This window comes from Coregonus clupeaformis, unplaced genomic scaffold (genome assembly GCF_020615455.1).
Source record: "Coregonus clupeaformis isolate EN_2021a unplaced genomic scaffold, ASM2061545v1 scaf0007, whole genome shotgun sequence".
NCBI classification, from domain to species: Eukaryota; Metazoa; Chordata; class Actinopteri; order Salmoniformes; family Salmonidae; genus Coregonus; species Coregonus clupeaformis.
Genome location: NW_025533462.1, coordinates 155572 through 179683, shown reverse-complemented (window position 1 = coordinate 179683; position 24112 = coordinate 155572). Strand labels below are relative to the sequence as shown.

The 24112-nt window shown below is 44.7% G+C and overlaps 1 pseudogene; it reads left to right on the top strand.

Annotated features, from left to right (window-relative positions):
* LOC121539704 overlaps positions 1 to 23712 on the top strand; it is a 44122-nt pseudogene extending 20410 nt beyond the window's left edge.
* Positions 23713 to 24112: the final 400 nt, after the last annotated feature.

The following is a 24112-nucleotide window of genomic DNA, read 5'->3' as shown; positions in this document are numbered from 1 at the left end:
GGTATTTTGGCCCATTCCTCCATGCAGATCTTCTCTAGAGCAGTGATGTTTTGGGGCTGTCGCTAGGCAACATGGACTTTCAACTCCCTCCAAAGATTTTCTATGGGGTTGAGATCTGGAGACTGGCTAGGCCACTTCAGGACCTTGAAATGCTTCTTACGAAGCCACTCCTTCGTTGCCCGGGCGGTGTGTTTGGGATCATTGTCATGCTGAAAGACCCAGCCACGTTTCATCTTCAATGCCCTTGCTGATGGAAGGAGGTTTTCACTCAAAATCTCACGATACATGGCCCCATTCATTCTTTCCTTTACACGGATCAGTTGTCCTGGTCCCTTTGCAGAAAAACAGCCCCAAAGCATGATGTTTCCACCCCCATGCTTCACAGTAGGTATGGTGTTCTTTGGATGCAACTCAGCATTCTTTGTCCTCCAAACACGACGAGTTGAGTTTTTACCAAAAAGTTCTATTTTGGTTTCATCTGACCATATGACATTCTCCCAATCCTCTTCTGGATCATCCAAATGTACTCTAGCAAACTTCAGACGGGCCTGGACATGTACTGGCTTAAGCAGGGGGGACACGTCTGGCACTGCAGGATTTGAGTCCCTGGCGGCGTAGTGTGTTACTGATGGTAGGCTTTGTTACTTTGGTCCCAGCTCTCTGCAGGTCATTCACTAGGTCCCCCCGTGTGGTTCTGGGATTTTTGCTCACCGTTCTTGTGATCATTTTGACCCCACGGGGTGAGATCTTGCGTGGAGCCCCAGATCGAGGGAGATTATCAGTGGTCTTGTTTGTCTTCCATTTCCTAATAATTGCTCCCACAGTTGATTTCTTCAAACCAAGCTGCTTACCTATTGCAGATTCAGTCTTCCCAGCCTGGTGCAGGTCTACAATTTTTCTTTCTGGTGTCCTTTGACAGCTCTTTGGTCTTGGCCATAGTGGAGTTTGGAGTGTGACTGTTTGAGGTTGTGGACAGGTGTCTTTTATACTGATAACAAGTTCAAACAGGTGCCATTAATACAGGTAACGAGTGGAGGACAGAGGAGCCTCTTAAAGAAGAAGTTACAGGTCTGTGAGAGCCAGAAATCTTGCTTGTTTGTAGGTGACCAAATACTTATTTTCCACCATAATTTGCAAATAAATTCATTAACAAATCCTACAATGTGATTTTCTGGATTTTTTTCCCTCAATTTGTCTGTCATAGTTGACGTGTACCTATGATGAAAATTACAGGCCTCTCTCATCTTTTTAAGTGGGAGAACTTGCACAATTGGTGGCTGACTAAATACTTTTCCCCCCCACTGTATGTGTCTTACTGCACCAGCTGAGTGTATATATGTGTCTTACTGCACCAGCTGAGTGTATATATGTGTCTTACTGCACCAGCTGAGTGTATATATGTGTCTTACTGCAACAGCTGAGTGTATATATGTGTCTTACTGCACCAGCTGAGTGTATATATGAGTCTTACTGCACCAGCTGAGTGTATATATGTGTCTTACTGCACCAGCTGAGTGTATATATGAGTCTTACTGCACCAGCTGAGTGTATATATGTGTCTTACTGCACCAGCTGAGTGTATACAGTGAGGAGAACAAGTATTTGATACACTGCCGATTTTGCAGGTTTTCCTACTTTCAAAGCATGTAGAGGTCTGTAATTTTTTATCATAGGTACACTTCAACTGTGAGAGACATATTGTATGATGTTTAAGTAATTCATTTGCATTTTATTGCATGACATAAGTATTTGATCACCTACCAACCAGTAAGAATTCCGGCTCCCACAGACCTGTTAGTTTTTCTTTAAGAAGCCCTCCTGTTCTCCACTCATTACCTGTATTAACTGCACCTGTTTGAACTCGTTACCCGTATAAAAGACACCTGTCCACACACTCAATCAAACAGACTCCAACCTCCACAATGGCCAAGACCAGAGAGCTGTGTAAGGACATCAGGGATAAAATTGTAGACCTGCACAAGGCTGGGATGGGCTACAGGACAATAGGCAAGCAGCTTGGTGAGAAGGCAACAACTGTTGGCGCAATTATTAGAAAATGAAAGAAGTTCAAGATGACGGTCAATCACCCTCGGTCTGGGGCTCCATGCAAGATCTCACCTCGTGGGGCATCAATGATCATGAGGAAGGTGAGGGATCAGCCCAGAACTACACGGCAGGACCTGGTCAATGACCTGAAGAGAGCTGGGACCACAGTCTCAAAGAAAACCATTAGTAACACACTACGCCGTCATGGATTAAAATCCTGCAGCGCACGCAAGGTCCCCCTGCTCAACACCATCCCAACCGTGAAGCATGGAAGTGGAAACATCATTCTTTGGGGATGCTTTTCTGCAAAGTAAGAGCATTGAAGATGGGTCGTGGCTGGGTCTTCCAGCATGACAACGACCCAAAACACACAGCCAGGGCAACTAAGGAGTGGCTCCGTAAGAAGCATCTCAAGGTCCTGGAGTGGCCTAGCCAGTCTCCAGACCTGAACCCAATAGAAAATCTTTGGAGGGAGCTGAAAGTCCGTATTGCCCAGCGACAGCCCCGAAACCTGAAGGATCTGGAGAAGGTCTGTATGGAGGAGTGGGCCAAAATCCCTGCTGCAGTGTGTGCAAACCTGGTCAAGACCTACAGGAAACGTATGATCTCTGTAATTGCAAACAAAGGTTTCTGTACCAAATATTAAGTTCTGCTTTTCTGATGTATCAAATACTTATGTCATGCAATAAAATGCAAATTAATTACTTAAAAATCATACAATGTGATTTTCTGGATTTTTGTTTTAGATTGCGTCTCTCACAGTTGAAATGTACCTATGATAAAAATGACAGACCTCTACATGCTTTGTAAGTAGGAAAACCTGAAAAATCGGCAGTGTATCAAATACTTGTTCTCCCCACTGTATATGAGTCTTATTGCACCAGCTGAGTGTATATATGTGTCTTACTGCACCAGCTGAGTGTGTATATATGTGTCTTACTGCACCAGCTCAAATAAAATAAAATCTGATTTTATTTGCCACATGCGCCGAATACAACAGGTGTAGACATTACCATGAAATGCTTACTTACAGCCCTTAACCAACAATGCATTTATTTTTTAATAAAAAAGTAAAATAAAACAACAACAACAAAAAAGTGTTGAGAAAAAAAGAGCAGAAGTAAAATAAAATAACAGTAGGGAGGCTATATACAGGGGGGGTACCGGTGCAGAGCCAATGTGCGGAGGCACCGGCTAGTTGAGGTAGTTGAGGTAATATGTACATGTGGGTAGAGTTAAAGTGACTATGCATAAATAATTAACAGAGTAGCAGCAGCGTAAAAAGATGGGGTGGCGGGGCAGTGCAAGTAGTCCGGGTAGCCATGATTAGCTGTTCAGGAGTCTTATGGCTTGGGGGTAGAAGCTGTTGAGAAGCCTTTTGGACCTAGACTTGGCGCTCCGGTACCGCTTGCCGTGCGGTAGCAGAGAGAACAGTCTATGACTAGGGTGCCTGGAGTCTTTGACAGTTTTGAGGGCCTTCCTCTGACACCGCCTGGTATAGAGGTCCTGGATGGCAAGAAGCTTGGCCCCAGTGATGTACTAGGCCGTACGCACTACCCTCTGTAGTGCCTTGCGGTCGGAGGCCGATCAGTTGCCATACCAGGCGGTGATGCAACCAGTCAGGATGCTCTCGACGGTGCAGCTGTATAACTTTTTGAGGATCTGAGGACCCATGCCAAATCTTTTCAGTCTCCTGAGGGGGAATAGGCTTTGTCGTGCCCTCTTCACGACTGTCTTGGTGTGTTTGGACCATGATAGTTAGTTGGTGATGTGGACACCAAGGAACTTGAAGCTCTCAACCTGTTCCACTACAGCCCCGTCGATGAGAATGGGGGCGTGCTCAGTCCTATTTTTTTCCCTGTAGTCCACAATCATCTCCTTTGTCTTGGTCACGTTGAGGGAGAGGTTGTTATCCTGGCACCACACGGCCAGGTCTCTGACCTCCTCCCTATAGGCTATCTCATCGTTGTCAGTGATCAGGCCTACCACTGTTGTGTCGTCGGCAAACTTAATGATGGTGTTGGAGTCGTGCCTGGCCATGCAATCATGGGTGAACAGGGAGTACAGGAGGGGACTGAGCACGCACCCCTGAGGGGCCCCCGTGTTGAGAATCAGCGTGGCAGATGTGTTGTTACCTACCCTTACCACCTGGGGGCGGCCCGTCAAGAAGTCCAGGATCCAGTTGCAGAGGGAGGTGTTTAGTCCCAGGATCATTAGCTTAGTGATGAGCTTTGAGGGCACTATGGTGTTGAACGCTGAGCTGTAGTCAATGAATAGCATTCTCATGTAGGTGTTCCTCTTGTCCAGGTGGGAAAGGGCAGTGTGGAGTGCAATAGAAATTGCATCATCTGTGAATCTGTTGGGGTGGTATGCAAATTGGAGTGGGTCTAGGGTTTCTGGGATAATGGTGTTGATGTGAGCCATGACCAGCCATTCAAAGCACTTCATGGCTACAGCGTCAGTGCTGCGGATCGGTAGTCATTTAGGTTGAAGTCGGAAGTTTACATACACTTAGGTTGGAGTCATGAAAACTTTTTCAACCACTCCACAAATTTCTTGTTAACGAACTATAGTTTTGTCAAGTCAGTTAGGACATCTACTTTGTGCATGACACAAGTAATTTTTCCAACAATTGTTGACAATGATTTCACTTATAATTCACTGTATCACAATTCCAGTGGGTCAGAGGTTTACATACACAAAGTTGACTGTGCCTTTAAACAGCTTGGAAAATCATGGCTTTAGAAGCTTCTGATAGGCTAATTGACATCATTTGAGTCAATTGGAGGTGTACCTGTGGATGTATTTCAAGGCCTACCTTCAAACTCAGTGCCTCTTTGCTTGACATCATGGGAAAATCAAAATAATCAGCCAAGACCTCAGAAAAAAATGGTAGACCTCCACAAGTCTGGTTCATCTTTGGGAGCAGTTTCCAAATGCCTGAAGGCATCACGTTCATCTGAACAAACAATAGTACGCAAGTATAAACACCATGGGACCACGCAGCCGTCATACCGCTCAGGAAGGAGACGCGTTATGTCTCCTAGAGATGAACGTACTTTGGTGTGAAAAGTGCAAATCAATCCCAGAACAACAGCAAAGGACCTTGTGAAGATGCTCTAGGAAACAGGTACAAAGGTATCTATATCCACACTAAAACGAGTCCTATATCGACATAACCTGAAAGGCCGCTCAGCAAGGAAGAAGCCACTGCTCCAAAACCGCCATAAAAAAGCCAGACTACGGTTTGCAACTGCACATGGGGACAAAGATCGTACTTTTTGGAGAAATGTCCCTTGGTCTGATGAAACAAAAATATAACTGTTTGGCCATAATGACCATCGTTATGTTTGGAGGAAAAAGGGGGTTACTTACAAGCCGAAGAACACCATCCCAACCGTGAAGCACGGGGGTGGCAGCATCATGCTGTGGGGGTGCTTTGCTGCAGGAGGGACTGGTGCACTTCACAAAATAGATGGCATCATGAGGAAGGAAAATTATTCGGATATATTGAAGCAACATCTCAAGACATCAGTCAGGAAGTTAAAGCTTGGTCGCAAATGGGTCTTCCAAATGGACAATGACCCCAAGCATACTTCCAGAGTTGTGGCAAAATGGCTTAAGGACAACAAAGTCAAGGTATTGGAGTGGCCATCACAAAGCCCTGACCTCAATCCTATAGAAAATGTGTGGGCAGAACTGAAAAAGCGTGTGCGAGCAAGGAGGACTACAAACCTGACATAGTTACACCAGCTCTGTCAAGAGGAATGGGCCAAAATTCACCCAACTTATTGTGGGAAGCTTGTGGAAGACTACCCGAAACGTTTGACCCAAGTTAAACATTTTAAAGGCAATGCTACCAAATACTAATTGCATGTATGTTAACTTCTGACCCACTGGGAATGTGATGAAAGAAATAAAAGCTGAAATAAATCTTTCTCTCTACTATTACTCTAACATTTCACATTCTTAAAATAAAGTGGTGATCCTAACTGACCTAAGACAGAGAATTTTTACTAGGATTAAATGTCAGGAATTGTGAAAAACTGAGTTTAAATGTATTTGGCTAAGGTGTATGTAAACTTCCGACTTCAACTGTATGTGAACGCCTTAATGCTGAGCGAGAGAAGGTAAAAAGTCATCCCATGTGAAGCCTATCAATATTTCACATTAACAATGGGAGGACATCTGCCTGGAAATTGACAATTATCTTATATCTATAGCCTACTATATTTATCTGCTATTTATAAAATGACAAAATAAGGAGAATGCGACATGCTCAATTAACGATGTTGCAGAATTGCTGTATTTGAAGCATCACTCCATTCTGCCCAGTTTCCCTGATGTTGCTACGGCAATCAAGCTGTTTTACCATCCCTGTAACTATCGCTCCTGCGAAGAGATCGTTTTCTAAACTAAAACTCATAAAGAACTTCTGATATGCGCTTTTGAATACCCGACTAAGCTTCACTCATTGCACCACGGCATTTGTTCACCTTACTTTCAATCAGTTAAATCTTGTATTTTTCAAGGCCGGAGACATTTTCTCAGTCAAATTCCTGAAGCCCAAGAAAAACGCACTTAGTTTCCTAGTACATATGGAAATGAAAAAGTATTATGAATGACTTTTTGGAGGGTTACTGTCAAAATGATTTATAACAAATATAATAAAAATAGACAGATGACAGGGCTTGTGGCCCTACCCACCTTGCCACGGTGCGCCAGCCCCGCCCACTCCATCTCCATCTCCGTCTCTTTCTCTTTTCTCTGCTCCTGGGAGGAGGTGACATAACAGGGTTAACACAGCAGGAGGAGGCACTCAGCTCAGTCACCCAGAAGAGAGATGGGGAGAGAGTTCCATCAAAGATGCACGAGGCCTGACCTCCAGCCTTCAACCACTCCGACTCCCACCGGTGTCAACACCGTTACCTCAACCTCTCGCCCATGTTCAGTCATTCATGTTACCTTTCACCCGTGTAGACTCCGTTACCTCAAACATTATTATTTTACCCTATGTCATCTCCGTAACCTGAAATACGGTGCACCATGTCATCTCCCATGTGTTTCGCCCTTTGGGCCAATGCATGGACACAGTAGGCAACCAACCGCTATTTATACATGTACCCCTGACTCACTGTCTCTCTCGGCTCACATTTTATTTACCCGTTTTTCTGCTTTTTGTGTGGTGTATTGTTTGGTAGATGTTTGGCTTGTACCGTATGTACATCCGTTAGATATACAGTATCCATTGCATTCCATTACAAAAGCATGGATGGAGCCACATTTATTCAGGCTTTTTTTCTCCTGTGTTTGTCATTCGTATGACTTGAAAATGTATCTCTCCTCCCTTTGACTTTCAGTTCATGTGCGGCAGAATTTGTCTGATTTGACAAACGTGACATGGAGTGGTGGAAACACACCTGGAGGCTTAAGCCGCAATTTATTCTGTCCGCCAATGAGTCTGTGTTAAAAGAAATTAAGAATATTCCCTTTGATTTCAGTGCACTGATTCTGACTCACACACACATACATACGCATGCACACACACAAACACACACGCACACACAGTTCTTCTCATTGTGTGTGTGTGTGTGTGTGTCTGTGTGCGTGCACGTGTGTGTTTGTGTGTGTGTGTAGATCTTTGCCTCAGTTCAAAAGTCTCGACAACGTGATGTCGAGCTGCATAACCTCCACCAATCACGGCTAGGATAGCAACATTCCCAGCCAACCAGATACTCCCAGCAGCCTCCTCTTTGTGCCTGTTCCATATTCAGTCAATCTGGTGGGTTCTCTTGGATGAAGATGTCTGTACTGTACATACCCTCCACACCAATTAGAGGTTTGTTCTTTCTGTCTACCTACCCACACCCATTTCTCTGTCTCTCTGTCTGTCTCTGTCTCTCTGTCTCTCTGTCTCTCTGTCTCTCTCTCTCTCTGTCTCTCTGTCTCTCTGTCTCTCTGTCTCTCTGTCTCTCTGTCTCTCTCTCTTAAACACATACACACACTGCTCTGTGTTGGTAAAATGATCAAACCCTGTATGTGACATCTGCATAAGACATGAGGAAGTACTAAAACGTAACATATGTGTTCCTGTGTGGATTTCAAAACCAGGAATTAATGACTATTGTGCTGTTGGAGAGCCTTGTAGCCTCAGAATAATCATATGTACAGACACACAGGTACATCATCATCACACACATACATGTACTCTTATAGCACGCATGTGCATGCACACACACTCACACACACGTACAGAGCACACACACACGCATGGCTGCTTCAGCAGTTCGTTACTTCCTCGTTAAAAGAGGGACCCAACCCCCCGTTCTCCCAGAGGACCCCGGGGCTCTCGATCTGTCTGGAGGATAAGAGCATCTTATCTCCCCCTTTCTTACCCATCCACCCCTCTCCTCCTCCCATCCCTCCACCCCCCCTCTCCTCCTTATCTCCTAACACCCCTCTGTAGTGCCCCAGAGCCTCATCGGCTGATGCTTTCCTCTCCTCTCCACCTTCCTCTCCTCTCCACCTTCCTCTCCTCTCCTCCTCATCCCCCTCTCCTCTCCTCCTCATCCCCCTCTCCTCTCCTCCTCATCCTCCTCTCCTCTCCTCCTCATCCCCCTCTCCTCCCCTCTCCCCTCCTCCTCATCCCCCTCTCCCCTCCTCCTCATCCCCCTATCCCCTCCTCCTCATCCCCCTCTCCTCTCCTCCTCATCCCCCTCTCCCCTCCTCCTCATCCCCCTCTCCTCTCCCCTCCTCCTCCTCCCCCTCTCCTCACCTCTCCTCCTCCTCCCCCTCGCCTCTCCTCTCCTCTCCTCCTCTCCTCTCCCCTCTCTCGCTCCATCCCTCCATCCCTCCATCCACCAACCCCCCCACTCTTCACCTTAACAACCCCCTCTTTGTTTTCTCCTCTCTCTTTGTCTTTACTATCTATTGAAGACATGCAGTATTTATGTCACTGGCTGCCAATGCTGCTGCGTCAGTGAGCAAGGCAACAAAATGGCCGACACAACCGTTTTCTTCTGATGATAGCGATGCGCTAGCTGCTTGACTGTGACAGTGTCCCGCTGAAGACTACCGTGATAGACCTGGGCCACGTTCAGTAGGCAAACCGCTGAAGACTACCGTGATAGACCTGGGCCACGTGCAGTAGGCAAATGTTGTGAAACATTGCAGAAATGTCATGAATAGAGCTGACGTGATTCCTTATTCTACATGTCAGAGAGGTTTGTTGGACATAATCTATTTCTATCCGAATGTTCCACAATGTCGTGTCCTGCTGAATGCGAACTTGTTTATGCGGGTAAAACCTTAGAGACCCAACTCTTGTATTTGCCTTGATGTATTTTCCATATTTATTTCCATTAGGTTCCATTTGTGTTTAATGTTCCGTTATGTGAATTAGCTTATGCATGGTCATACCCAGAGATAAGAGATATGTATAATAGTATAAGGTAAAGGGCCTAGAAGTACCTCCCTCTACCTTCCTCACATACACTGAAGATGGCAAAATGTGTACATGTGGACAGGTTGCCTAAAAGACGAATCAAATCGCCAAACGCATCAACTAAAGTGCTTGGGCCACGTTTTATTTGATATCTTTCTACCTCCCCGCTATAAACCAGTGATGACATACATAACATACTCGTCTATACAAACTCCCTAAAACCCATCTACTTCCATCCTTCATCCCCAGCTGGAAAAGACACGCCCAATGACACCACATCCCACGCATCTTCCCCCACCATATTTCAGGGGAAACCCCTATCTAAAGCGAGACCCCCTTCTAGGGGGTTGACCTTGACCCCTGCCCTTCCACCCGCTCCCCTCCGCCAGTCTGAGTGGCCTCCTCCCCCTCTCAGTACCACGTGTCACTTCATTACCAATGACGGGCGTTACGGTGACAGGTCTGATTTATGGAGATTGTCTGCCATTTGTGTGTGTTTGTGTGTGTGTGTGTGTGTGTGTGTGTGTGTGTGTGTGACCTCCCAGTGGCGTTCATTTCTCCAGTGAGGAGAATATTAATTATCCAGTGATGAGACACAACAAACCGTCACCACGTCTCGCCACCATGTACCGGTGAACCCTAAAATACACCAGTATATAGGGATTGTCAGCCATTTTAGGGGCCTTCCATTTGAGGGGCCTTTCATTTGAAGGGCCAGCCATATAAGGGGCCAGCCATTTGAGGGGCCTTTCATTTGAGGAGCCAGCCATTTGAGGGGCCAGCCATTTGAGGGGCCAGCCAGTTGAGGGGCCAGCCATTTGCATTTTGAATGGTGATAGTAATGGGTGTGGGTTTCTAGACTAGACTAATGCTTGAAGACCCCAAGTGGTGTTCTGTGCGTTGATATAATGTTCATATTATGCTCAGTTTATGACACTTGCAACGCCAGGATTGTGGGTTTGATTCCTAGGGCCACCCATATATGAAATGTATGCACGTATGACTATACGTCACTTTGGATAAAAGTGTCTCCTGAATGATATGGTATGGTTTTATTTAGAGCTCACGCAGACACACACAAACAAACAAACAAACAAATTGACTTGGAACACACAGTGATGAAATCAGCAGACAAACAGAGCATCTTCCCCTGTCTCTCTCCATGATCCTCAGTGTGTGTGTGTGTGTGGGTCATCCACAGTCTGCCAAACCTCTGCTGAGCAGCTCTGTTGAGACCTAGGTCTCTTTTCCAAATGCACCTTGTATAATACAATATTAAATACACATTAAACTACATATATATAAATAGATACAGTATTTACTAGACTGTTATAGTCTAACAGGGTTAGCTGGAGGATTAGCTGTGCCCTCTTCCTCACTGATCCCCTGCTACTAACCTCTACCCTCTCAGAGAGAGAGAGAGAGAGAGAGAGAGAGAGAGAGAGAGAGAGAGAGAGAGAGAGAGAGAGAGAGAGAGAGAGAGAGAGAGAGAGAGAGAGAGAGAGAGAGAGAGAGAGAGAGAGAGAGAGAGAGAGAGAGAGAGAGAGAGAGAGAGAGAGAGAGAGAGAGAGAGAGAGAGAGAGAAAAAGAGAGAGAGAGAGAGCCTGCTTGTATGCATGTTTCATTGTGTGTGTGTCCTCAGGGGGTGCTCTCTAATTCTCCCAGCCCCTTCCTCCATCTCTTTCTCTTCTCTCCTGCGCGTCAGCAACGGGTTACATAAGAGAGGGGCAAAAATAGCAGCAGCAGTGAGTGAAGTGGTTGGTCTCTGGGTTGGCACGCACACCGCCCCAGCAGGCCTGAGGGCCACAGCGCGAACCTGGGTACTGGCTGCTACCCTGGGTACTGGGGAGAAATGCCCTTTCTGTAGTATCACTGTGCTCCTTAGAATCCTAGCTACGAATGAACTGAAACACAATGGAGGATGGCTTGTGTTTATTGTTTTTAGTCTCTTAAATGGAAGAAGTGTATTACTGTGGGGTTTAGTTCCACAGGCTAGCTTTATACCTTATAGCTTATAGGTTTTCATGTTTTTCTCTCCCATATCCTTTGGGAATATCAATTGGTTGAAACGCTCTATTTTTGTGCTTTGTGTATTCTGTGGTAGGAGAGAACATTCCCAACTGTCTTCCGCGAAACAATAAAAGTGTGCTTGGATTAGGAAATGTTGCTGCAGGATTTACCCGCATTCTGCTCTGTTCTGTTCTGCTCTGTCCTGTTCTGACCTGCTCTGTCCTGTTCTGACCTGCTCTGTCATGCTCTGTCTTGTTCTGTCCTGTCTTGTTCTATTAGGCTCTGATCTGCTCTGTCCTGTTCTGTCATGCTCTGTTCTGCTCTGTCCTGTTCTGACCTGCTCTGTCCTGTTCTGCTCTGTCCTGTTCTGACCTGCTCTGTCATGCTCTGTCCTGCTCTGATCTGCTCTGTCCTGTTCTGTCATGCTCTGTTCTGCTCTGTTCTGCTCTGTCCTGTTCTGTCCTGCTCTGATCTGCTCTGTCCTGTTCTGTCATGCTCTGTTCTGCTCTGTTCTGCTCTGTCCTGTTCTGACCTGCTCTGTCCTGCTCTGCTCTGTCCTGTTCTGACCTGCTCTGTCATGCTCTGTCCTGTTCTGTTCTGTCCTGTCTTGTTCTATCCTGCTCTGTCCTGTTCTGTCCTGCTCTGATCTGCTCTGTTCTGCTCTGTCCTGCTCTGTCCTGCTCTGTCCTGTTCTTTCCTGCTCTGTTCTGCTCTGTCCTGTTCTGACCTGTTCTATCCTGCTCTGTCCTGTTCTGTTCTGCTCCACTACACTCTGTCCTGTTCTGCTCTGTTCTGCTCTGTTCTGCTCCACTCCACTCTGTTCTGTTCTGTCCTGTACTGTCCTGTTCTGTCCTGCTCTGTCCTGTTCTGTCCTGTTCTGTCCTGTTCTGTCCTGTTCTGTCCTGTTCTGCTCTGTTCTGCTCCACTCCACTCTGTCCTGTTCTGTCCTGTTCTGTCCTGTTCTGCTCTGTCCTGTTCTGTCCTGTTCTGCTCTGTCCTGTTCTGTCCTGTTCTGTCCTGCTCTGTCCTTCCCTGTTCTGCTCCACTCTGTTCTGCTCTGTTCTGCTCCACTCCACTCTGTCCTGTTCTGCTCTGTCCTGCTCTGTTCTGCTCCACTCCACTCTGTTCTGTACTGTCCTGTTCTGTTCTGCTCTGTCCTGTTCTAACCTGCTCTGTCCTGTTCTATCCTGCTCTGTTCTGCTCTGTCCTGTTCTATCCTGCTCTGTTCTGTTCTGCTCTGCCCTGTACTGTCCTGCTCTGTTCTGCTCTGTCCTGTTCTATCCTGCTCTGTCCTGTTCTATCCTGCTCTGTTCTGTTCTGCTCTGCCCTGTACTGTCCTGCTCTGTTCTGTTCTGTCCTGTTCTATCCTGCTCTGTTCTGCTCTGTCCTGCTCTGTCCTGTTCTATCCTGCTCTGTCCTGTTCTATCCTGCTCTGTTCTGCTCTGTCCTGTTCTATCCTGCTCTGTTCTGTCCTGCTCTGCTCTGTCCTGTTCTGACCTGCTCTGTCATGCTCTGTCCTGTTCTGTTCTGTCCTGTCTTGTTCTATCCTGCTCTGTCCTGTTCTGTCCTGCTCTGATCTGCTCTGTTCTGCTCTGTCCTGCTCTGTCCTGTTCTTTCCTGCTCTGTTCTGCTCTGTCCTGTTCTGACCTGTTCTATCCTGCTCTGTCCTGTTCTGTTCTGCTCCACTACACTCTGTCCTGTTCTGCTCTGTTCTGCTCTGTTCTGCTCCACTCCACTCTGTTCTGTTCTGTCCTGTACTGTCCTGTTCTGTCCTGCTCTGTCCTGTTCTGTCCTGTTCTGTTCTGTCCTGTTCTGCTCTGTTCTGCTCCACTCCACTCTGTCCTGTTCTGTCCTGTTCTGTCCTGTTCTGCTCTGTCCTGTTCTGTCCTGTTCTGCTCTGGCCTGTTCTGTCCTGTTCTGTCCTGCTCTGTCCTTCCCTGTTCTGCTCCACTCTGTTCTGCTCTGTTCTGCTCCACTCCACTCTGTCCTGTTCTGCTCTGTCCTGCTCTGTTCTGCTCCACTCCACTCTGTTCTGTACTGTCCTGTTCTGTTCTGCTCTGTCCTGTTCTAACCTGCTCTGTCCTGTTCTATCCTGCTCTGTTCTGCTCTGTCCTGTTCTATCCTGCTCTGTTCTGTTCTGCTCTGCCCTGTACTGTCCTGCTCTGTTCTGCTCTGTTCTGCTCTGTCCTGTTCTATCCTGCTCTGTCCTGTTCTATCCTGCTCTGTTCTGTTCTGCTCTGCCCTGTACTGTCCTGCTCTGTTCTGTTCTGTCCTGTTCTATCCTGCTCTGTTCTGCTCTGTCCTGCTCTGTCCTGTTCTATCCTGCTCTGTCCTGTTCTATCCTGTTCTATCCTGCTCTGTTCTGCTCTGTCCTGTTCTATCCTGCTCTGTTCTGCTCTGTCCTGTTCTATCCTGCTCTGTTCTGCTCTGTTCTGCTCTGCTCTGTCCTGTTCTATCCTGCTCCGTTCTGCTCTGTCCTGTTCTATCCTGCTCTGTTCTGTTCTGCTCTGCCCTGTTCTGTCCTGTTCTATTCTGCTCTGTCTTGTTCTGTTCTGCTCAGCTCCTCTGCTCTGTCTTAGCTGTTGAATGTGACACTGAGTGGCTCTGAGATGTCCTCTCCTCTGCTACTCTCTCTGCCAGGAGCGCCTGCAAGGACATGAGTGTGTGTGTGTGCGTGTGTGTGTGTGAGAGAGAGTTTGTGTGCGCGCACATGGATGCTTGAGTCTCTGTGTGTGTGTGTGTGTGTGTGTGTGTGTGTGTGTGTGTGTGTAAAGGCGTGTGGCCCTGCTGACAGCAGGGTGAGAAGGGAAGTAAAGAGAGGAGGAACAGCTAATCCCAGCTTGGAGTTTTAACAGGATAACAGACTATTCCTGTAAAGATGCCAAATAGGACTTAGCTACTTGGTGTCAGGATAAAGAGTGTCGGACAGGGACACATTTACAGTGTAACACCCTCTCCATCAACCATCGTTTGTCGTCTTTTGGCTTGAGCATTTAAAACGGCAATTTTGTTTCCGGAATTATGGTTAATCATCGTGTCTAGTAGACCTCCTCCCTCCCTCCGTTCTCCCCCCCCTTTCCACTCGGTCCTCCTCTCTCTATTTGCAATGGCAGTATTTTAATAGCAGCCGGCATGTCCCTTAATCTGATTCACTTCTTTCTGTTTCATCCCTTTTTTTGCCTGTAACTGAAAAATACACAAATCTGTGCATAATGCAAGACCTACACACACACACACACACAACGCACACACACATACAACGCACATGTACACACATGCACGTTTACACACACGTTCCTCATCCCACCATGAGCGATTTAATCAGAATGGCAGAGAGAGTAAAAGAGAGGGAGAGGAGAGAGAGAGAAAATAGAGGTAGAAGAGAGAGAGAAAAGATAGGGAGAGGAGAGAGAGAAAAGAGAGGGAGAGGAGAGAGAGAGAAAAGAGAGGGAGAGGAGAGAGAGAAAAGAGAGGGAGAGGAGAGAGAGAAAAGATAGGGAGAGGAGAGAGAGAAAAGATAGGGAGAGGAGAGAGAGAGGAGAGGGAGAAAAGAGAGGGAGAGGAGAGAGAGAGAAAAGAGAGGGAGAGTAGAGGGAGAGGAGAGAGAGAAAAGAGAGGGAGAGGAGAGCGAGAGAGGAGAGGGAGAAAAGAGAGGGAGAAGAGAGAGAGAGAAAAGAGAGGGAGAGGAGAGAGAGAAAAGAGAGGGAGAGGAGAGAGAGAAAAGAGAGGGAGAGAAGAGAGAGAGAGAAAAGAGAGGGAGAGAAGATAGAGAGAGAAAAGAGAGGGAGAGGAGAGAGAGAAGAGAGGGAGAGGAGAGAGAGAAAGAGGAGAGGGAGAGGAGAGAGAGAGAAAAGAGAGGGAGGGGAGAGGAGAGAGAAAAGAGAGGGAGAGGAGAGAGCGAAAAGAGAGGGAGAGGAGAGAGAGAAAAGAGAGGGAGAGGAGAGAGAGAAAAGAGAGGGAGAGGAGAGAGAGAAAAGAGAGGGAGAGGAGAGAGAGAGAAAAGAGAGGGAGAGAAGAGAGAGAGAGAAAAGAGAGGGAGAGGAGAGAGAGAAAAGAGAGGGAGAGGAGAGAGAGAGAAAAGAGAGGGAGAGGAGAGAGAGAAAGAGGAGGCTTTAAGGACATCCACATCCAACAACAGCCTGAAGGAGGAAGCTATATGCGGGGAGGAGGGTATGCGTGCCAGAGTTAGTGCTGAAAGACATTTTCTTTCTGGAGAATATAGGAGTAGGAAACTCTTGGGGGTTTAAAGCACAACCAAGAGAACTGTGTCCCAAATGGCACCCTATTTCACTATATAGGGAACAGGGTGCCATTTGGGACAAAGACGAGATGTGCTGTTGCAGAGAGTAGTCACTTCTCACTAGTCAACTCTCTAGAGCTTGGAGGAAAAAACATTTTTACTCCTCTTTTGTTGCAACATTTTGTTGAGAGAGAGAAAAAAATCTGGCCCAACCAAATCATCACAAAGCAAAAATAAAAATATATCACCTATTGGAAAGACACCACAAGAAATCAAACTTCAATGCTATTTGGCTCTAAACAGACAGTACATGGTGGCAGACTATCTGACCACTGTGACTGATAGAAAACTGAGAAAAACACTGACTAGGTACAGACTCAGTGAGCACAGTCTGGCTATAGAGACCGGTCGTCACAGGCAAACCTGGCTGTCCAGAGTGGACAGGCTGTGCTCACTCTGCCCCCGGGGAGAGGTAGAGACAGAGCTGCATTTCCTATTACACTGTGACAAATACTCAGACCTAAGAGAATCTTTCTTTCCCAAAATTATCATTCAGTACAAAGAATTTGAAACTATAAAAGAGGAAGAAAAAATCAAATATTTATTGGGTGAAAAGCCAAAATGTGCAATTTTGGCAGCCAAATATGTGTCCTCCTGCCACAACCTGAGGGACAGCCAGTGAAAAGTGTAATGTAATGTCAATAATATTTCCTGTTTTGTTTTGGCTTTCATAGCATGTAATGTGTCTTCTCAGTCATGTTGAGATTGGTCGACTACTATTGCTTTAATGTATTGTTATTCTCATTAATATTGTTGTTGTAGTTGCTGTTAATGGTAATCCCATTTCGACTACTACTATTATTATTGCTGTTGGTCCCACCATTTTTGTAATATGTATACTTTGACAATGTAAGTAATTTTACTTGCCATGTCAATAAAGTCTATTCAATTGGAGAAAAAAATTGAGAGAGAGAGAGAGAGAGAGAGAGAGAGGTAGAGAGATGTGAAGAGGGAGAGAGAGAGAGAGAGAGAGAGAGAGAGAGAGAGAGGTAGAGAGATGTGAAGAGGGAGAGAGAGAGAGAGAGATGTGGAGACAAGAGAGGAAAAGATGGAAAGAGAGAGAGATTCATAGAGGGACAGATTGCCATACAGAGACTATAAACGTCCCCGGGATAGTGGCATTTGAAAAGCAGAAAATAGACGCAAGCTATTTGGCTGCTTAGCAGTACAGATGCTGTATCTTAATTTGGTAATCCTGTTGTTGTAGGAATATTCCTGCACAGCAAGAAATGTAGTGTATTCAAGGTTTAAAAATACTTCTTAAGTTTGTAATTTCCACTTTAGAAATGTCAGACTTGATTTGCCCTAACACAAAATGTCTCAACCCCTATATAAAATGTCATAACCTGTACCCCCGCACATTGACTCGGTAACGGTACCCCCTGTATATAGCCTCGTTATTGTTATTTTATTGTGTTACTTTTTATTTTATTTTTTACTTTAGTTTCTTTAGTAAATATTTTCTTAACTCTGTTTCTTGAACTGCATTGTTGGTTAAGTAAGCATTTCACGGTAAGGTCTACACCTGCTGTATTCGGCGCATGTGACAAATAAAATGTGATTTGATTTGATAAATTATAATCCACATAACAAATCACATTTCCTGTTGCTGCAGGATTCCTTTTCCTGCTGTGTGAAACTGGCTCAAATTAAGATGTGGGATCTGTACCACAGGCGGCTGGTGGCACCTTAATTGAGGAGTACGGGCTCAAAGTAAAGACTGGAACATAATGAATGGAATGGTATCAAACGGTTTCCATGTGTTTAATACCATTCCATTCACTCCATTCCAGCCATTATTATGAGCCTTCCTCCCCTCACCAGCCTCCTGTGATCTGTACGTATATGGGAGCCAAGTCTTCTCCAACGCGTCTGACATAAAGCTGATGAAAATATTGAGAAGCTCCATAGCACAGCTTGACAAGGCGTGTTAGCAGTCTGAGAATGAGAAACAGATTAACTGTCTGTCCCCACCGCTGTAGCGAACAGGCAGAGCTGTACGTTTAAAGAAATATACTGAACAAAAATATAAAGTCGACATGCAACAATTTCAAAGATTTTACTGAGTTACAGTTCATATAAGGAAATCAGTCAATTGAAATAAATTCATTAGGCCCTAATCTATGGATTTCACATGACTGTGCAGGGGCACAGCCATGGGAGGGCATAGGCCCACCCAATGGGGAGCCAGGCCCAGCCAATCAGAAATAGTTTTTCCCCACAAAAGGGCTTCATTACAGACAGAAATACTGACCAACACTTTACATGTTGTGGTTATATTTTTGTTCAGTGTAGATATATAGAGATGTTGAAATGGATAACTTAATGACAAACGTCATTTCAGTTCAGTTGAAATGTTGACTTAGTTTAGTGAGTACAATTTGAATAATTTTTTATATAATATGGAAATGTAGCTAGGTGATGTAGAAAATGTACGCTAAAATCCTGAACAATTAAGTCTGCTCTTTCATGGCTAAAATATGACGTGTATATCACAATATTGGTTATATTATTATTATTATTATTATTTTGGTCATTTAGCAGACGCTCTTATCCAGAGCGACTTACAGGAGCAATTAGGGTTAAGTGCCTTGCTCAAGGGCACATCGACAGATTTTTCACCTAGTCGGCTCGGGGATTAGAACCAGCAACCTTTCGATTACTGGCACAACGCTCTTCACCACTAAGCTACCTGCATTATCATTGTTTCTACCTCCTCTTATAGTGTGTGAACAGTTACACAGCAAATTGGCCAGTGTTAACAAGTGTTCATTTTCTTGGTGTAACATTTTTAGTGTTAAGAGATGCTGATTTAAGCGTTGTTTTTACACCCTCTGTGTTAATATAACTCCCGGGTGAGAGTTACTGTACAGAGGTTGGGCAGTGGCACTGAGCAGTGTTGATTGAGCTTCTGGTTTTAACTTGAAACTTCGTTTTCCTCTAATTGCCGACGGTGCAAGGGCAGCTGGAATTGCACAGCAGTGAAAGGTAAGTAATATGTTCATGTTTAATATATATTTTTAATAAGTTAGCTGGTGGCCAAACTTGTTATAAATGGTCGAGATCTTTGTTTGTAGATATAGCTACATCTGCAAAGTTTAGATTTAGAAGGTTGCTAGCTAGCTAAAGTGGTTAGTTAACGTTAGCTAATTAATCTAGCGCTATCTAACTAAATGTTAGCAGGAACTTCGTCTCAACTTCATTAGTTCGCTAAAATTAGTAAACTATTAGATTTGAGAAAATGAATCGAAACCATGTGCGTGTTGAGTTCACGAGGCCAACTAACATTAGCGGTGCATGGTGTTAATTGGGGTGTGACCTAGTGTGATCTATTTGAGCCTCGTTTGATGCAGCATGTAGCTAGCCAGGAAGTGAAGGTAACAACATGGCTAATATCTACTAATTTGTTCTTCAAAACGCATATAACTGCGAATGTTTGTCTGGCCAAAAATCGTTAGATAGCTAGCGAGCTACAACACCGACCTCAATATCTTGTAACTTAGCGCTAACGTTAGCTAGCTAGCGCTAGACTCCAACTGCATTAAAGCTTGGTCCGCTGTTGGAGCAATAGAGTACATCACTGTGTCATCTGCATATAAATGGAATTTACAATATCTGACATCATCACCAATGTTGTTTATATAAAGTGAGAACAATAGTGGGCCAATTATTGAACCCTGAGGGACCTCTTTAAGTAACTGTAAGGGGTCAGACTTGACCCCCGTCGACCATGACGGCCTGAGTTCTATCTTTAAAATAGTCATAAAACCATCGACAGGCATCAGTGCCCAGTCCTATAGATGACAGCTTACTCAAAAGGATAGCATGGTCTACAGTGTCAAAAGCTTTTGACAAATCTACAAACAACGCAGCACAGTGCTTTCTATCATCTAAGGCATTTGCAATATAATTTACAACAAGCATAGTGGCCGATGTGGTACTGTGTTTAGATCTAAAACCAGATTGATTGGGGCTAAAAATACTGTTAACAGAAAGAAAATATTGTAACTGTTTGTTGACTATAGATTCTAGGATCTTTGCCAGACAAGGGAGCCTAGAGATGGGTCGATAGTTATCAAAATCACTACCGTCACCTCCCTTATGTAATGGCAGAACAAAAGCTGCTTTCCACACCTTAGGGATATTTCCTGTGCTTAATGTTAGATAAAAAATGTGTGTAACTTAAATATGACATTGTGTGTAATTGCATTTGGTGAGGGTCCAATACCAAAAATGCAAGAAGTTCATGAAGTTGCAGCCTGGGTTCTCTTATGGAGATTTCATCAATCAAGGTGAATATATGAACTGTCTGATGTGTTTTCGTAATGGGACCCTTGGGCTTGATTTGGGTCAGACCCATTCTGGTGCCCCATAGGTGTCTTATCTCCCTGTATTCTGATTAGTCTCTCTTTTTTGTAGTCCAAAATAGGTTTGGACTGTCCTCTGCAGCACAAATCCAAATGTTTGATGATTCCCAAACTGAGGTGGAGGAGGATGTCCTGCTGGACCTGATTGAGGCCAATCCAGACCTGTGCCTCACAATCAAAGATCTTGATGAAGGTATCTTTCTACGGTCTCACATAAGGATATCAAATAACATGAATGTATAGATTGATTGCTTTGATCCATTGTTTGTGCTCAGACTTTTATCCTGCAGGCTGTTCGACACCTAGTTCGTGCAGAGACACATTATCCCTCTCATCAAGTGATTTAGACCTGAGATCTCCAGAAAGACCGTCTAAAATCTCCAGAATGGCCTCCTGTAGCTCAGTTGGTAGAGCAGCGCAGGGGGTTGTGGGTTCGATTCCCACGGGGGGGCAGTATGAAAAATGTATGCACTCACTAACTGTAAGTCGCTCTGGATAAGAGCGTCTGCTAAATGACTAAAATGTAAAATGGCCAACACAACGATAGGAGATCAGACCATCGACTCCGCAGCAGCAAAAGAGCTACAGTACCAGTCAAAAGTTTTAGAACACCTACTCATTCAAGGGTTTTTCTTTATTTTTACTATTTTCTACATTGTATAATAATAGTGAAGACATCAAAACTATGAAATAACACATATGGAATCATGTAGTAACCAAAAAAGTGTTAAACAAATCAAAATATATGTTATATTTGAGATTCTTCAAAATAGCCACCCCTTGCCTTGATGACAGCTTTGCACACTCTTGTCATTCTCTCAACCAGGTAGTCACCTGGAATGCATTTCAATTAACAGGTGTGCCTTGCTAAAAGTTAATTTGTGGAATTTCTTTCCTTCTTAATGCGTTTGAGCCAATCAGTTGTGTTGTGACAAGGTAGGAGGGGTATACAGAAGATTTTGCCCTATTTGGTAAAATACCAAGTCCATATTATGGCAAGAACAGCTCAAATAAGCAAAGAGAAACAACAGTCCATCATTACTTTAAGACATGAAGGTCAGTCAATCCGGAAAATTTCAATAACTTTTAAAGTTTCTTAAAGTGCAGTCGCAAAAACGATCAAGCGCTGTGATGAAACTGGCTCTCATGAGGACCGCCACAGGAATGGAAGACCCAGAGTTACCTCTGCTGCAGAGGATACGTTCATTAGAGTTACCAGCCTCAGAAATGTTAAGAAACAGACACTTCTCAACATCAACTGTTCAAAGGAGACTGCGTGAATCAGGCCTTCATGGTTGAATTTCTGCAAAGAAACCACTAGTAAAGGACACCAATAACAAGAAGAGACTTGCTTGGGCCAAGAAACACAAGCAATGGACATTAGACCGGTGGACATCTGTCCTTTCGTCTGATGAGTCCAAATTTGAGATTTTTGGTTCCAACCGCCGTGTCTTTGTGAGACACAGAGTAGGTGAACGGATGATCTCTGCATGTGTATTTCCCACCGTGAAGCATGGAGGAGGAGGTGTGATGGTGTGGGGGTGATTTGCTGGTGACACTGTCTGTGATTTATTTAGAATTCAAGGCACACTTAACCAGCATGGCTACCACAGCATTCTACAGCGATACGCCATCCCATCTGGTTTGTGCTTAGTGGGACTATCTTCTGTTTTTCAACAGGACAATTACCCAACACACCTCCAGGCTGTGTAAGTGCTATTTGACCAAGAATATATGCACTCACTAACTGTAAGTCGCTCTGGATAAGAGCATCTGCTAAATGACTAAAATGTAAAAAATTTAAGGAGAGTGATGGAGTGCTGCATCAGATGACCTGGCCTCCACAATCACCCGACCTCAACCCAATTGAGATGGTTTGGGATGAGTTGGACCGCAGAGTGAAGGAAAAACAGCCAACAAGTGCTGATCATATGTGGGAACTCCTTCAAGACTGTTGGAAAAGCATTCCAGGTGAAGCTGGTTGAGAGAATGCCAAGAGTGTGCAAAGCTGTCATCAAGGCAAAGGGTGGCTACTTTGAAGAATATATTTTGATTTGTTTAACACCTTTTTGGTTACTACATTCCGACAGCATAAACCAACCCTAAATTGTTTTCTCTTGTCTTAATAGATGGTCCGAGATGCCCTGACTAGTAGACCTGGTGGGCAAGACGTATTAGAAGAGTACCAGACAACCAAAACATTGGACCACAGAACCAGGAGAGAGATGATTGCCATTTTAGTCAGCCACATGAAAGAGATGCATGGGCAAGCTTCTCATTAGTCAATCTGGCCACAAACAATGGTCAAAACAATCAAACTATACATTCATGTTATTTGGCATCATTATGAGACTGTAGAAAGATACAGTACCTTCATCAAAACTTTGGTTAAACATATTTGGCGTGCGTATGCTTTACTGTTTTTGAGCAGGAGGCTTCCCACTCGTCAACAGAGAGAACGTTATGCTCTTTCCTTCGTTGAGAGATCCTTTTTCCGCCAAAGGCTATGTAAGTGCTGGTAGAGCATGCTTGCTTTAATATTTTGACGCTTGTTCTGTGGACTGAAATGGGCATCAAACAGTCATAGAATCAAGTCTAAAAATAATACCATGTTTGACTACCATGTTGGCCACCTTTTCCCACATCTAAGGAAAACTTCTATGATCCTGACACGGGCAAAGGATATCTGAATTACGCCTCAAGACGGTATCAAGGAAGACCTCACTTCGACCCATCAAGAAGAGTATTTCACCCCAGTTTGGAGGCCCAACCCATAGGAGGATGCTTGCAAGGAGGCCATATCATTACTTATCCACTCGGCCGATGAAAAACAAATCTATCAGAAGATGAAGGAGGTCTTCCAGTATCGCCAGGAGCTAGTTTATAGTCCAGACAGAAGCACAGATGTCCTCAGTCTTTCCCAGGTTTCTGGACATCAAAGGATTGGTGAGTGATGTAGTATGTCTTGGAATCAGAACTACAGGCTATTTGTCTAATTGAGAACATGATTTTGTGTTGGTCATGAAGTTGAGTTGATCCACTTTGTTATAGGTGAATCAGGACTTTTTGCTGATGTTCAACGATGAAACATCCTCTAAGCTCTTTGAAAAGTGGGACACTGTATTGAAGCCTAAAGTCATCAGACTGGCAAAGTCCCTGACTACGACCACCGATTTGCGTCGCCTCCTGAAAGTCTGCAGAAAAACTGCCAGAGAATGACAGTGTTGCAGTCATGCTGCAGCATTGAAGACCATCTTGATGGGAGCCATTGTCGACAGCTGTACCTCTTTGCCGTCGGAAGAAGACAGATCAAGATTGACAACAACTACATCATGGTGGACAAGAGGCTTGTTCCCTGCCAGGCAACTAGTGGTCTGTGTGCGTTTGATGAACTGTTCAAAGTCCACTTTGTCTTTAACCTGACGTATGGTGATACTCTTGTCAACTTTTACACATTTGTGCAGACAACCATCTACAACATTGATGTAGGCAAAACAAGAGATGCCCCTAGCGTGATAGAGTTGAGGACAAAACTTCTTAACTAGATAAATGTATGTTACGGTGCTTTTGTTGTCAAACGTAACACAGAAACAGCCAGTCATTGATATCTCATTTGAGAATTGAGCATAGCTTCTGTCCCTCCACCAAGTTTAGATTGGTCTGTGCTCAAGATGGTTGTTGATGGCAGTTTTCAACATACTCAGGTTGAATAGTATTCATAAGGATATTGGTCAAGTAGTTGATGCATTAAGCTTAGAAAGGCCCTCTCATGTTGCTGACTCTCCAGTCCAGTCAGAAGCTCCACAAATGGGTGGTGACATTGGTGTCCCACATGATAACACTCAAAGTGATTGTTTTGAGAAGAATGGACAGAGTCTTGCTAAAGATACAGTGGGGGAAAAAAGTATTTAGTCAGCCACCAATTGTGCAAGTTCTCCCACTTAA